Source organism: Sinocyclocheilus rhinocerous, unplaced genomic scaffold, assembly GCF_001515625.1.
Source record: "Sinocyclocheilus rhinocerous isolate Xijiao unplaced genomic scaffold, SAMN03320098_v1.1 scaffold1926, whole genome shotgun sequence".
NCBI lineage: Eukaryota > Metazoa > Chordata > Actinopteri > Cypriniformes > Cyprinidae > Sinocyclocheilus > Sinocyclocheilus rhinocerous.
The window spans coordinates 20237-28085 of NW_015638052.1; the positions used below are offsets into that span (position 1 = coordinate 20237).

General features: G+C 37.8%; 1 pseudogene; it reads left to right on the forward strand.

The window, feature by feature from the left end:
- The window catches only part of LOC107749587 (protein NLRC3-like), a 17518-nt pseudogene extending 10890 nt beyond the window's left edge, over positions 1-6628 (forward strand).
- Positions 6629-7849: the final 1221 nt, after the last annotated feature.

Sequence of the window (7849 nt, forward strand, 5' to 3'; positions counted from 1 at the left end):
GGTAGCTCGAAGCGCCAAAAACCATAGTGCACGACTTAACGTCCTAAAAATCAGTGCCTTTCATGTTGTTTAATAAACGTAAGAAACACTTGATCCAGGGAGGGAGTAGAGCAATGGGGATTTTATATCAGTAAACTCGCCCCTTAACCCATAGTTTATATCTACATCGCTTCCTGAAGGAATTCAAATCTGATGAAATAGCGTGCAGCACGCTTATATGAGCATACGTGACGTATGCTTGGGGCGGTGCTAAGCGCTATTGGCCAATAAATTGGCGTGATGGTATAAGGGCTTCAGACATTCGTCACACCGTAGGTGTTCCCGAAGCGATGACGTCATCGCAGCATTGAAGTTGCCTATGAGAGGGAACCCTATTTCTCTTCCCTTTGTGCTTTGCACTTTTTAAGGCAAAGCCCTGCGTGCTGTGACTCCGTGTTGCTTCAAGCGCATCATTCTGCACACTGGATGCTTATATTGTAAGCGCTTCGTGCCGCACTGTATTTGTTATCGAATCTATCATATATCACTGTATTTACCTATCAAATCTATCATATGTTGTTGCCTTATTTAAAAAAAAAAAATGCTATACATTTAAAAGAAATGTATTTTCATTTTATACTTCTATATAAATACATTCATGAATGTTTTTTCATTAATGGGTTTTACAATACAAATAGCAATGTATAACATTTTACCATATTTAGTGCAACACTTTTATTTGTTCCACTCAAAATATATTTTTTTCACTAAATGTTTGGATTGTGCACTGATTTTTCTAGAATAACTTTTTCTGCTGAATTATCCACTAATCTAGTTTATGATATATTTTTGTCATAGATTATGAATATACATATATTTTTTCATATTTTGTTTGGGCGTCTGGAGCCGCCCTTAGAGGGTGGGATATGTAATGTGGTGTTTGGGTTTTGTCTTGTTCATGTTTCCATGTCTTTTATTTTGTAATTGTTTCATGTTGTCAGTGTCATGCTCCCCTTGCCTCATGTCTCTCTGCCTTGTGTATGTGTCATGTTCTTATTGGTTGTTTTAGTTTGTCTGATTGGTTGTTTTGTTTCCCATTGGTTTGTTCTTGTCATGTGACCCTCTTGTTTCCTATAAGTAGCCATCATGTTGCCATTGTCTGTCGTCGTGTATTGAATGTATTTATCCCGCTGTTGGTGGTGGTGCACCAACTCCAACTCGAGATCCAACTCCTCCCACTTTACATATCCCTAAACCTACCCATCTCCACCCCCTGGATCAAATGGTTCCAATTACTTTTATACATATTGTTGTTACAAAATGTAGTTATATAATTCCTGTTTCACGAGTACTTAGTGAAGTGAAAAAAAGTTGTGTTACCAATGTCCTGTTACACATTTGTACTTACACAAACCATCTTGAGGGTTGTTACATGTGTGTAGTTACAGAAATATTACAGCTGTAGATACTATGTACCAGTGTGTACTTACACTGTGGTTACATACTGTACACATTTAGTTACTATGTAAGTACACAGGTATTAGGGACACAATATAAAGTGGGACCATCTCGGTGATGCAGTATTTTTGTGGGGATATTTTGTATAGAATATTGTCTGCTGATATAAAAAGTTAACAGTATATCATTGTAATAAATATCATTTATGACAGCAATGATATTTTGTTTTCTTTTTACATTAAAACACATCAAATATTACATATATGTATGTAATATAATGTGTATTTCCATTACGGGTTTAGGTCTTACATTTAATTTAAGGTGGTATTAAAAAGGTCTTTAAAAGTCTTAAATTTAACATGTTCATATCTGCAGAAACCCTGTGAAGTCATTAAACCAAAAGAATCAGAAGAAACTCAGTTTATTGATGGGGTGAGGAGGAGGGAATAGCCTTGTAACTTAGTCATACTGAGTCAGTGCATAACTAACAATCAGCATTTGTACGCTTTTACAGAAGGCAGAAGTAGGAAATTAGCTTTGCTAGAAACCATGAAGGGATGCTGGATATAGTTAGCTGATATGGATAATTTATATGGTCCATCCATCCATCATTCCATGGGCCCGTTGGTGTCCAATGCCCGTCTGACACTCCATTTCCACTGTTCACGGTTCTGTGCCATCCTGCTGAGAGAGTGGATGTCCATCTGACACCATTCTTTGATGTCATCCAACCACTCCCTACTCGGTCTTCCTCTCTGTGTCCATCCATCCATGATCCCAAACACCACACACTTCACCAGTTGCTTGTCCTCCATCCTACAGATATGTCCAAACAGGCTGAGCTTCCTCTCCATGATGAGTTGTACAATGTTCCTTGTGTTTCCAACTCGTCTTCGCACCTCCACGTTTGTGATTTTCTGATGCCAGTGAATGTGCAAGATTCTCCTGTAGCACTTCATTTCAAACGCCAGCAATAAATCTTTGTCTTTCTTCCTCAATGTCCATGTCTCACAAGCATACAGCAACACACTCATCACAAATGTCCTGATTATGTTGATTTTGGTCTCTTTGCTGATATGCTTGCTATTCCATATTGTCTTGAACCCTGCCATTAGTCCAGTTGCCCTCGCTATTCTCCTCTTGATCTCCTTGTTGCAGTCGTTGTCCCAGGTCAGTAGACTACCCAGGTACACGAACTCCGTGGCATTTTCAATACTTCTGCCCCTGATCTCCAGTTCGTCTTCTATGTCCTCTTGTCCAAACACCATTGTCATTGTCTTTTCAATGTTGATCTGTAACCCTACGGCCTCCCCTGCTTCATTGATCCGATCCAGATTTCCTTGTAATTTAACTCTATCCTCCTCCAGTAGATCAATGTCATCTGCAAATTTGAGGTTGTTGATCTTATACCCATGGACTGATATTCCAGTGCCATTGTCTTTTACCGAGTCCATTACTCTCTTGAGGTATGAGATGAATATAGTTGGCGATATCGGATCCCCTTGTCTTGTTCCGACCGTTGTTTTAAACCAATCGCCCATTTCTCTGCCAACTCGCACTGCCGACTGCGAGATTTCACAGATGTTCTACAGTATGTTGGTCAATCTTGTTCCGACTCCATATGACTTGAGGGTTGTCCAAGTGACGTCCTGTTTGATGGAGTCGGATGCCTTTCGGAAATCAATGAAACCGTTGGATGATGTGTCGTCCTTTACGTTTCGCCTTCTCTGCCAGAAGCCTTAGAATCAGGATTTGTACTAACGTTTAGAATTAATTGCATTTAATGTGAAAAGCCACTCACATTTCTTGTTCTTTTTTTTTTAAATCATAAAACTGTATTTCCCATCAACCACTTTTCTGTGCTAAGAAAGTAGGTAGCAGTAAGCAGTGGTTTGACCAAATAATATTGATGGCTGTGAACCTATTGTTTTGATGTGATTTTCTTCTTTTTGTGTGTGGTTTAGTAACAAAGGACAGAAGTCCACAGTAAATATTGGTGCAGAAATTATACGGTGGGAAGCTCTAAAAGCACAGAAGGGATTGAAGAGTGATGTGGAACTGGCATCTTTTCTTCTCAACAGGTGGGAACACAATATACCACAGTTTATCTTTTCCAATTCATTACAAAATAAATGGATCTATTTTACCAAAATGTGTAATTACTTTTTCCTTAAAATAATAAGTCAAAATATGTAACATAGTTTTGAAATGTAATGTGCTTTTTGATGCAAATTGATCGTGTGCAGTGATCCATGTAACAATGAAAATATGACTCACAATACAATTTTTTTCTAAGGTAAATTCAGCACCTTTAAATAAGATCATATATTTGAGTCATCATGTTCATGAGGAATTCATATGCAACTGTACTAAAGTCTGTTATTACAACCAAGAGGATAGTGCCTCCACATAACTCTGCCCCTTCTAGTAACTGAGCCAATAGTATGGATTAAAAAAAATCCACCTTTATTTTGCTACCAGGGTTCAGTTTGAGAAATCAGGCTCAAACTACAAGAATTACCACAACCGCAAGAATTTCAGAGAAAATATCCTCTGGATCTTCAAGGCAAGTAAAAGTTCATAAATGCTTAAGATTAATTAATAATTAATGAATTAACAGACAAAGAGGTTATTGAACAAATTGTATTTAATTTTTATTTTTAAATACTTTTTAAAACTTTACTTAATATAAATAGATTTTTTTCTCTGGTTAACTGATGTTCTAACAATCCCTCATTTTTGAAATCTCAACTCAAAAATAAAATAGGACTCATGTTTCAGCCGTGTGACAAATTAATGGCAGTGAATACAAAAGCACATTAACCGAGATACCAAGAAATCATGTTGATTACTGGATTTAATCCATACCATGTTCTTGGTATCTCTGTTTGTGTGTTTGTATTCATCACCACTTCACCTTGCTGGTGGTCTATACTGTCAGTGCTGGGAAACTTCATGAGTGCATTGCTTGCCTGTAATTTGTAGTTCACATACATTTTTATATTTTAAACATGTTTTAAATGTATAGGTAGGACTTATTTTTTCTTGCTTCGTTTTCAGGATCTTGAGAAAAAAATAATTGTATTTCTGAAGAATGAGCTGGAAAAGTTTAAGAAAATATTAAAAAGAGAGAACACACAGTACTTTGTGGAGGACTTTATAGAGGAAATGCGTGATATCAAAGAAGCAGCTCTTGATATGACACTCTTCTTCCTGAGAGATATGAAGCAAGTTGAGGCTGCAGATGCTCTACAAGGTAAAAGGTTCATGGGCATAACAATCTGTCATTGTCACTTATAAAATGTAAAATGATGAATATCTTTCTGTTTTTTGTTCTTGTTTGTTTATTAGATGAGCTGGTCCTCATTCATCAGCGACCACTAAAATCAAACCTGAAGAAGAAGCACCAATCTGTATCTGAAGGAATTGCAAAGCAAGGGGACTCCAAGCTTCTGAAGAACATCTACACGGATCTCTATATGACTCTGGGTCTTAGTAAACAAGTCAATATCCAACATGAAGTAGGACAAGTTCAGGCTGCTGACAGGCGACATGAATCACAAGAGATTCCAGTTGAATGCAAAAATTTGTTTGAAGCACCTGAACAAGACGAGGGGATTAGAACTGTACTGACAAAAGGAGTTGCTGGCATCGGAAAATCCATCTCTGTGCAAAAGTTTATTCTGGATTGGGCTGACGGTAAAGAAAATGAGGATATTACTTTCATATTTCCTCTTGCATTTCGAGAAATTAACTTAAAGGAGAAAGAATTACAAAGCTTGACAAGTCTTATACGTCAGTTTTTCCCAGAGATAAAAGGACTTAACCTTGCCAGAAATGATACATTTAAATTACTGTTCATCCTTGATGGTTTGGACGAATGTCGTCTTCCTCTGAACTTTGAGGGTAATGAGACTTGCCGTGATGTATCGTCACCAGTCTCTCTGGATGTTCTCCTCACAAACCTCATCAAGGGAAATCTGCTTCCTTCTGCTCTCATCTGGATCACCACCAGACCAGCAGCTGCCATTAAAATTCCTCCCGAATGTATTAACCGCGTGACAGAAGTACAAGGATTCAATGATGCACAAAAGAAGGAGGAGTACTTCAGAAAAGATTCACAGATGCAGATCTGGCAAACAAAATGATTGATAATGTTAAACAATCAAAGAGTATTTTTATCATGTGCTACATCCCAGTCTTCTGCTGGATTTCAGCCACTGTTCTCCAGAACATTTTGGAAGAGAGACGATATAAAGATCTGAAAAACAGTCAGGCTGATGATGCCTCCAAAACACTGCAGGAATCAAATACTGAAGATGCTCCCAAGACTCTGACACAAATGTACACACACTTTCTCCGCTTTCAGATCCTGCAGAGCAGACGAAAATATGATGGAGAATACACACCAGATGTTTCCTGGGATAAAGATGCCATCCTTTCACTGGGAAAACTGGCATTTCATCAGTTGGAAAGAAACAATCTGCTCTTTTATGAAGATCTGGAATCATGTGGTATTGATGCCTCCCAAGCATCAGTGTATTCAGGCATGTGTACCCAGATCTTTGAGGAAAAAGGAATCATTCTTGGTACCACTTTCTGTTTTGTTCACTTGTGCATTCAAGAGTTTATTGCAGCCCTTTATGCACATCTGTTTCTAGACATCAACAAGAAAAGTGTGTTTGATCAAGACTCTACAGAACAGGAAAACAACAGTGAAGCCATGATTGATTTGCTCAAGACTGCAGTGGTGGACAAGGCACTCGAGAGTGACAATGGACACCTGGACCTTTTCCTTCGCTACCTTCTTGGTCTGTCACTCCAGTCCAATCGGCTACTCTTACGAGGTCTGTTGACACAGCAAGACGAAAATGACCAAAGCAAAAAGGAAATAGTTCAGTACATCAAGCAGAAATTAGAAGATAATCGGTCTCCAGAAAGATCCATCAATCTGTTCTACTGTCTGAATGAACTGAACGACCAAACTCTGGTGAACGAGATTCAGACTCAACTTAGAGAAGGAAGTTTCTCATCTGCTGATCTTTCACCTGCCCAGTGGTCTGCTGTGGCCTTTGTGTTGTTGACATCAGAGGAGGAGCTGGAGGAGTTTGAGCTTCAGAAATTCAAGAAATCAGACAAGTGTCTCTTTAGGCTATTGGAAGTTGTGAAAATCTCCAAAAGAGCTCTGTAAGTCATTTAAAGCAGGGTTCTTCAACCCGGCTTCTGAAAGCCCAGTGCCCTGCAAAGGTTCTTTCCAACCTGCTTCAGCCTGTGATTTTCAAGTGATCCTGAAGTCGATTAGCTGGTTCAGGTGTGTTAATTAGGGTTGAAGCTAAACTCTGAAGAACAGTGGGCCTCCAGGAGCCAGGTTGAAGACCAATTATTTGAACACTAAAAAGTTATTCAAAAGAAAAATGCATCCATCAAAAACCTCAATGAGTAATTATTAATCATATACCAGATATAAGTATGTGAATGTTGTTTATCCATATTAATTTACAAATTTGTAATGGTTAATTATAACCATTATTAGGAAAATTAAAAAACACAACATCATTAAAATGAAATTCTGCAAATTATAGTGATATACAGCATGTTGATATCACTGTTGTAATGCATTTAGCTTTAAGCGGTTTTTACATTTAGCTTTTTACAATGTCCCACCAATTTAGAGAGTTATTTTATTAAACCATGCTTGTTTGTTTTTAATTAGCAGAATGAGTGTAATGTGGTGTTTTGGGTTGTGTTTCTTGTTCATGTTTTCATGTCTTTTATTTTGGAGTTTAATCATGGTCCCTGTTTGTGTCATGCTTCCCTTGCTCTCATGTATTCATGCCATTGGTTCTCTTGTTCATTGTGTCATGTTCTGATTGGTTGTCTAGGTCATGTGTCTTGTTTCCCATTGGTGTGTTCTTGTCATGTGACCCTCTTGTCTGTTATAAGTAGCCATCATGTTCCCATTGTGCTTGGTCGTGTATTGAAGTTGTAACCTGCTGTTGGTGAGTCTGTTCGTGCCAATAGTCAATTCTGTAGTTCTGGTCTTCATTTATTGTTTGGATGTTTGTATCACGTCTGTGAATAAACTGCACATGGGTTCTTCACTACGCTCGCTTTCAGTGGACTGATTCGTTACAATGAGATTAGTTGTATTGTCAGTGTATCCCACCATGCTAGAGTATATTTATCGCTCATCTAAAATTAATAAATTGATTTTTTTTTTTTGTATTTAACAAATCCATTGTTTTTATGTAACCTTACATTGTGTTCTAAGTTATTTCTTGTAAGTTACAATCATTTAACCTAACAGACAAAAGCTGTTTAAGTCTGGCTAAAGCTCTTGAATCGGATAACAGTCTGGAAGAGCTGAATATGAACAATAATAATATGCAGGATTCAGGAGTAAAGCTACTCT